Source organism: Grammomys surdaster, unplaced genomic scaffold (genome assembly GCF_004785775.1).
Source record: "Grammomys surdaster isolate TR1022 unplaced genomic scaffold, NIH_TR_1.0 125562, whole genome shotgun sequence".
Lineage (NCBI taxonomy): Eukaryota > Metazoa > Chordata > Mammalia > Rodentia > Muridae > Grammomys > Grammomys surdaster.
The window spans coordinates 356,079-362,594 of NW_021620409.1; the positions used below are offsets into that span (position 1 = coordinate 356,079).

A 6,516-nucleotide genomic window follows, 5' to 3' on the forward strand; every position below is an offset into this window, starting at 1 on the left:
GAGAGAGAGAGAGAGAGAGAGAGAGAGAGAGAGAGAGAGAGAGAGAGGGCGCCACGGCATGTGCACACATGGACTCATATATGTATACATACACATGCACTCATATATGTAAACATACTCATGCACTCATATGTAAACATACACATGTACTCATATGTAGACATCAAATACACTCATACATAAACATACACACACACTCACTGGTAAACATACATATCCACTCATGCAAATGTATACACACACACACACACACGATTTAAAATATTTTTTAAAAGACTACAGAACAGGAGGTGTTCAATGGTAGCGCACTTATTTGGTTTACACAGGGTCTAAGTTCAATCTCCAGCACTGCCAAAATCAACAGACAAACAAACAAATAAACAAACAGGTCTGTTCAGTTTTCCAAAAATGGCATCTCATGCCTTTCATCCCAGCATTTGAGGTGAAGGCAGAGACAAGAGGACCTCTGTGAGTTTAAGGCTTGCCTGAACTACACAGTGAGTTCCAGGTCAAGACAGCCAGGGCTACATAAGGAGACCCTGTCTCATTCATAGATAGATAGATGATAGATAGATGATAGATAGAAGATAGATAGATAGATAGATAGATAGATAGATAGATAGATAGATAGATAGATGCAAAAGTCTGGTTACTAGCTCTATTCTGTTTATGGTGTTAAGGCCCAAACCTGGAGCTTCTGCACACTCTGCAAGTGTGCTCTCCAAAGAGCTATATGCCCAGCACTCTCCCTCCACCTGTTGAGGTTTATAAGGGAAAAGAGAGTGAGAAAGGAGGAGGGAGAGGAGGAGGGGTGGAAGAAGAAGAGGAGGGGGAGGGAGAAGAGAAAGGCTGATACTGGCAGCCAGGACAGCAAGCCTGGTCTGGCTCTATTCCTTGTGTGGTGACCTGCAGAGATGATGGGCATTTTTATTTGTTTGGTTTGGTTTTCATTTTTTAATATGTTACTTAAAATAAATAATGAGGGAGGCACTCGTGTGGAGATCAGAGGACAACTTGCTGGAGTCAGTTCTTTTCCTCCACCAGATGAGCTGCAGGGATCAAACCCAGGTCAGCAGGCGTGGGAGCATCCGTCTCCAAACACTGAGTCATCTTGAAGGCCCAGAGGATCTTGGTAGAAACGGTCCGTGAAGCCCGTGGCTGCTCCATGCTGAGCACAGTCTCTCGTCCTGTGTAACCGGCCCTGGGTTTGAGGGCTGCCGGTATCCCTGGCCTGGATGTTTGGTGAGGTCTGTCAGGCACAGACAAGTCTAGCTCTGGCTCTGCAGTAGCTCTGTGGGCATCACTTGACCCTGTCCAGGGGATCCTTGTGTTCTGAGTCAGAGCAGAGGAGCCATCCTGGCCTAGTTCCTTTACACCTGCAGTGAGTTGCTCACCCAGGGATGCACCTGTCCTGCCCTGAATAGGACGATGACATGGAGCGGGTACTGAGCTAGTTGTCTGAGAGGGCTCTAAGGATAAGTGAGAGAGAGAGAGAGAGAGAGAGAGAGAGGGAGAGAGAGAGAGAGAGAGAGAGAGAGAGAGATGACTCGGCCAGTTTCTCCAAAAGTCACCTTCACTCTGAAGCAGGTATGTCCACTGTCTTAGACTCAACAGCTCAGGATTTGAGGTGACTTGCTTCTGTCTTAGGGTTTTATTGCTGTGAACAGACAACATGACCAAGACAACTCTTATAAGGACAACATTTAGTTGGGGCTGGCTTACAGGATCAGACGTTCAGTTCATTATCATCAAGGCAGGAACATGGCAGCATCCAGGCAGGCATGGTGCAGGCAGAGCTGAGAGTTCTATATCTTCATCTGAAGGCTGCTAGTGGAATTCCAGACTAACTTAAATCTCCTTAGGTGGGTTGTATTAGTCAGCTGCTTGTCATTATAAGAGAAAACCTCCAGACAATTAACTTATGAAGAGGAAAGTTTTTACTTCAGTGTATGTTTCTTTTTTTAAAAAAAAATATTTATTAAAAAAAATATTTATTTATTGTATGTATGTGAGTACATTGTAGCTGTCTTCAGACACACCATAAGAAAAAATCAGATCCCATTACAGATGGTTGTGAGCCACCATGTGATTGCTGGGAATTGAACTCAGGACCTCTGGAAGAGCAGTCAGTGCTCTTAACTGCTGAGCTATCTCTCCAGCCCTCAGTCCATGTTTCTAAAGGTTCCAGTCAAACCTGAGCGTTTCCATGGCCTTGGGCCTCTGGCAAGTGCAGCACACATACAGGTGAAAATATATGGCAGAGTTGGCTTTCATTGTGAGCCAGGAATCACAGCAAGAGGGGAAGAGGAAGAAGAAACCAGTGCTGGGAATCCCCCACTTTGAGGGCACTCCTCCTTGACCTGAAGACCTCATACAAGGACAAGGACAGTTTCCTCTGAGCCCCACCACCTCCCCACGGCACCACTCTGGGAATCAGGTCGTTTAAGACACTGGCCACTGGAGAACAGAGTTTTTATTCCAGCTGTTGCCTACACAGAGGGTGGAATTCAGGCAGTGAGAGAGGAATATTGTGTCCTCCCACCCCTGGTCTCATAGGTGAGCAGGAATGGCCATGGAGATCAGGATCTGAGCGTGGTTTTCTTCATGTTCCAACTGGCATTCACAATCTCCATGTGGCTTCCAGCCATGACTGTGACCGGGGAGCAGATGAGCCTGGTGGAGTTTCCCTGATGGCCGCATCAGTAAGCAGCAGTGGGATTTCTTGCCCTTACCAAGGACTTGAGCGAGGCCAGACTCACTTCTGAAAGGAAACACAACTTGCTTTCTTTCTTTTTTTTTTTTTTTTAAAGTCTAGGCTAAGGCTGGGTGTGGTGGCATGCACCTAAAGTTCTAGATACTCAGAGCCTTTGGTAGGATTGTTAATTCAAGGCCAGCCTGGTCTGTACAGTGGGGTCTTGTCCCAAAAATAAATAAGCAAACTAATAGAAATTAACATGCTAATTATGTAAATATATGTAAGATTTAAGCCACTTTTATGAACTTATCTCCAGTTGGGGTTTTGTTTAATTAAATTTATTTATTACTTACTGTGTATCTGCTTGGGCATGTGTATGGAGGTCAGCGGACAACCCGAGACAATCGTTCACTCCTTTCCCTGTGTGGGTCTGAGGACTCAAACTCAGATCTTCGAGCTTGGTGGCAAGCACCTTAACTCACTGAGCCATATCATTGGCCCCTCTGCTTGTGTTTAAAGATACTGGCATTTAAGTAAATGAGGGGCCTGATGAGGGACTGGGGTTCAGTTATCCATGGGGTTATTAACGATTTTTGTCTGTTTGCTTTTTGAGACAAGGTTTTCTTTATAGTCCAGGCAGGTTTCAGATGCATTTGTAGCCTAGGTTGGCCTCAAATGACAATCCTCCTGCCTCAGCCTCAAGAGTGTTGGGATTACAGATGTGAGCCATCAGATCTGGCCAATTGCTGACATCTGACAAGGAACGAAGGGGTAATTTTTTGCTGCAGAAAAGGAAATCTGAGCCGGTCGGTGGTGACACACGCCTTTAATCCCAGCACTTGGGAGGCAGAGGCAGGCAGATTTCTGAGTTTGAGGCCAGGCTGGTCTACAGAGTGAGTTCCAGGACACCCAGGGCTATACAGAGAAACCCTGTCTCGAAAAACAAAACAAAACAAAAAACAAAAAAAGGAAATCTGATGATGGTTTAGCTCCTTTCTATCCCTCTTATAAATGGGGTACCAGGTTGTGAGGAAGTATTGTTGATGTTAATAGAACCCTTAATGATTGGCTTCTGTGTATTCAGTGTTTTGCTCTGTGTGAGACACTTTATCTTTTAACCTACACATTTGTTATTTTTTTAAAAATAACTTTTTGATGCAGAAGATATTGAGCCCTGAAGAGTTTATATTAACTTGATTTTAATAGGAGTTTAGCTTTTCTTTCTGAATGTCAAGCATCAGGTTTCTGGTGGTGAAGAATCAGATATGGCTGTCATTTATCCTGGATTTTTTCTGGCTAGGGAGTTTGTCACCTACAAAGTAAGAATGCAAGGATTACTATTGCCGTGGCGGCTATTTGTCAGTCTGGGGACACAGAACACCTTTGTTCATGTCCTCTCTCATTGGCCTATGTCAAAAAGATTTATTTTTAATTTATGCATGTGAATATTTGGCTGTATGTATATACATATGTATGTATGCATGTATGTATATGCACCACATGTGCACATGGTGCACACAGAGGTCACAAGAGTGTGTTAGATTTCCTAGTACTAGAGTTATAAATGGCTGTGAGCCACCATGTGGGTGCTGGGAGACAAACCTAGGTCCTCTGCAAGAGCACCAGATGCTCATTTTAACTGCTGGGACATCTCTCTAGCAAATACTTATTTATTTTTTTGAAGCGAGGTCTCACTATGTATCTTCAGGACTCTGAATTCAAAATCTTCCTGCCTCTACCTGCCAGCATTACAGCCACAAGGCAGTGCCATGATCTCCTCTTTGTGTAGCTTTATTTCATCTGGATGTATTCTGAAAGACGTGTTTTTAATTTTACTCTGGTTGAACCCAGGTCTCCTACAGGATAGGTAAACCCTGTACCACCCAAACTACACCCTCATCCAGTTAGCCCTCCCCTTTTTACATTTATTAAAAAGATTGTCACAACATATATGTTTTTCCTTTTAGTTTTATATGTATGAACATTTTGCCTGTGGGCATGTATGTGCACTGCATGTGTGCCTGGTGCCTGTGGAGGACATCACAGAGGACATTAGATCTCTTGGAACTGGAGGTATGGATGCTCGTGAGCCATCATCTGGGTGCTAGGATTGACCCCCAGCCTCTGCAAGACAATACATGCTCTTGCCTTCTGAGCCCTCTCTCCAGCCCCTGGAGTTCTGTTTGGTTTTGCTTTTTGTTTCACCTGTTTTGAGACAATCTTCCTATTAGCCCTGGGCAGCCTGGTACTTTTTACACAGTCTAGGTTGGCCATGAGCTTGCTGCTTAGGGCTTGGGCACTGTCATTCTAATCTTGGTAGAGGTGATCCTCCATGCCCCATATCCCAGTGGAAGCTTTCCACCAGGCAGGAGACTCTCACTCTATGGGACTAACCCTGGCTCAGAGAGTGGGTGGGTCGGGTGAGCCTGGCACAGATGTTTGGGGTGAGGTCCTCCCACCTAAACCTCCAGAGTTCCATCCCTCATTATTCAGTGTCATTGACACATGTTGACTGTCGAGTAATATTCCTGTCTTATTGACTATACCACTGCCTGTCATTTCCCTTTTCTCTTGATGAAAGTCTGCGTTCCTTTTAGTTTTTTGCCACTGTGAACAGCTGCTCTAAACATTCCTCTACAGAGGAATTTCTCTTGAATATTTATTTTTTTGAAAGGAAGTGCTTTTGAAAAGAAAGTGCAATTCTTGGGTCAGAAAATATGTATTTGTTCTTTTTTTTTTCTTTTTTTTTTTTGTTTTGGTTTTTTGAGACAGGATTTCTCTGTATAGCCCTGGCTGTCCTGGAACTGGAACTCACTCTGTAGACCAGCAGGCTGGCCTCAAACTTAGAAATCTGCCTCTGCCTACCAAGTGCTGGGATTAAAGGCATGTGCCATCACTGCCTGGCTACAATATTGCAGGTGGTGCTGTACTATATATCAAAGGGTCTGTCTTAACTTATGTTCCAGCTGAAACACTTCTGTCACTTTGTATCCTCACCCACACCTGCCCCAGCATAAGCTCCGAGGGTCTCTTATCTATGATGTGCTAACCTTGCTCCAGTCTGAGGCTGTTTTCTGTGGGCAGCACAAACCCTGCATTTTCTGGGGTTGACAGAGGTGACTGGGATCTGGGTGCATCCACTGGGTGAGATGCTATGAAGGTTACAGGACCTGAAGTTAGGAGTCTTGAGGTGCTCCTGGGATGTTAAAGGGTCCAGGGATATTACTGCTTCTCTTCAATCAGTCCCTTTGAGTGCCTCTGGTCTTAGCAACATCCCCCACTGCTCTATGGGTTAGAGGGGGCCTCCACACTCACTGTAACATCTCCACCATCCAACTCCAAGTTGCACATTACAGGACACAAATACAACCCCTTAAACTGCTCCTTCTCATTCCTCACTGGAGGAGAGGCTAAGCCATCCCTGCAGGGTCTGCTCCAGGGCTTCACATGACAAGCTCTGCTGATCTGTAGGACTTGCCAGGTAGGGGAGTCTGTCTTGGCACCCCATTTTTCCTTCTCTACTCACACAGCCGCCTCCCCCTCCTAGGTCCCATGTCCCTCTCTGAAGCCAAACGGAGCTGAACCTCTTTCCCCAATTCTCCTTGACCCATATCCACTCGGCTGTCCTGGAGAACATGTTTCTTCTCACTCACCACTTCCTGCTACCACACACGGATTAAGAAAAGGCACAACGTGATGGTAAAGTGGAAAAACGGACCACGTTTCCTTTCCTCCTGGGACACCAAACCCCACTTTCAGATCATGCTTCCCTTGTCTCTCTCTCTCTCTCTCTCTCTCTCTCTCTCTCTCTCTCTCTCTCT

At 45.3% G+C, this 6,516-nt stretch overlaps 1 long non-coding RNA gene across 1 annotated transcript in view; it reads right to left on the reverse strand.

Annotated features, from left to right (window-relative positions):
• Positions 1-2,458: 2,458 nt before the first annotated feature.
• LOC114638233 overlaps positions 2,459-6,516 on the reverse strand; it is an 11,214-nt gene continuing 7,156 nt past the window's right edge. The window contains exon 2 of the long non-coding RNA XR_003713853.1: positions 2,459-2,761. This is a non-coding gene — a long non-coding RNA (uncharacterized LOC114638233). The remainder of the gene's footprint in view (positions 2,762-6,516) is intronic.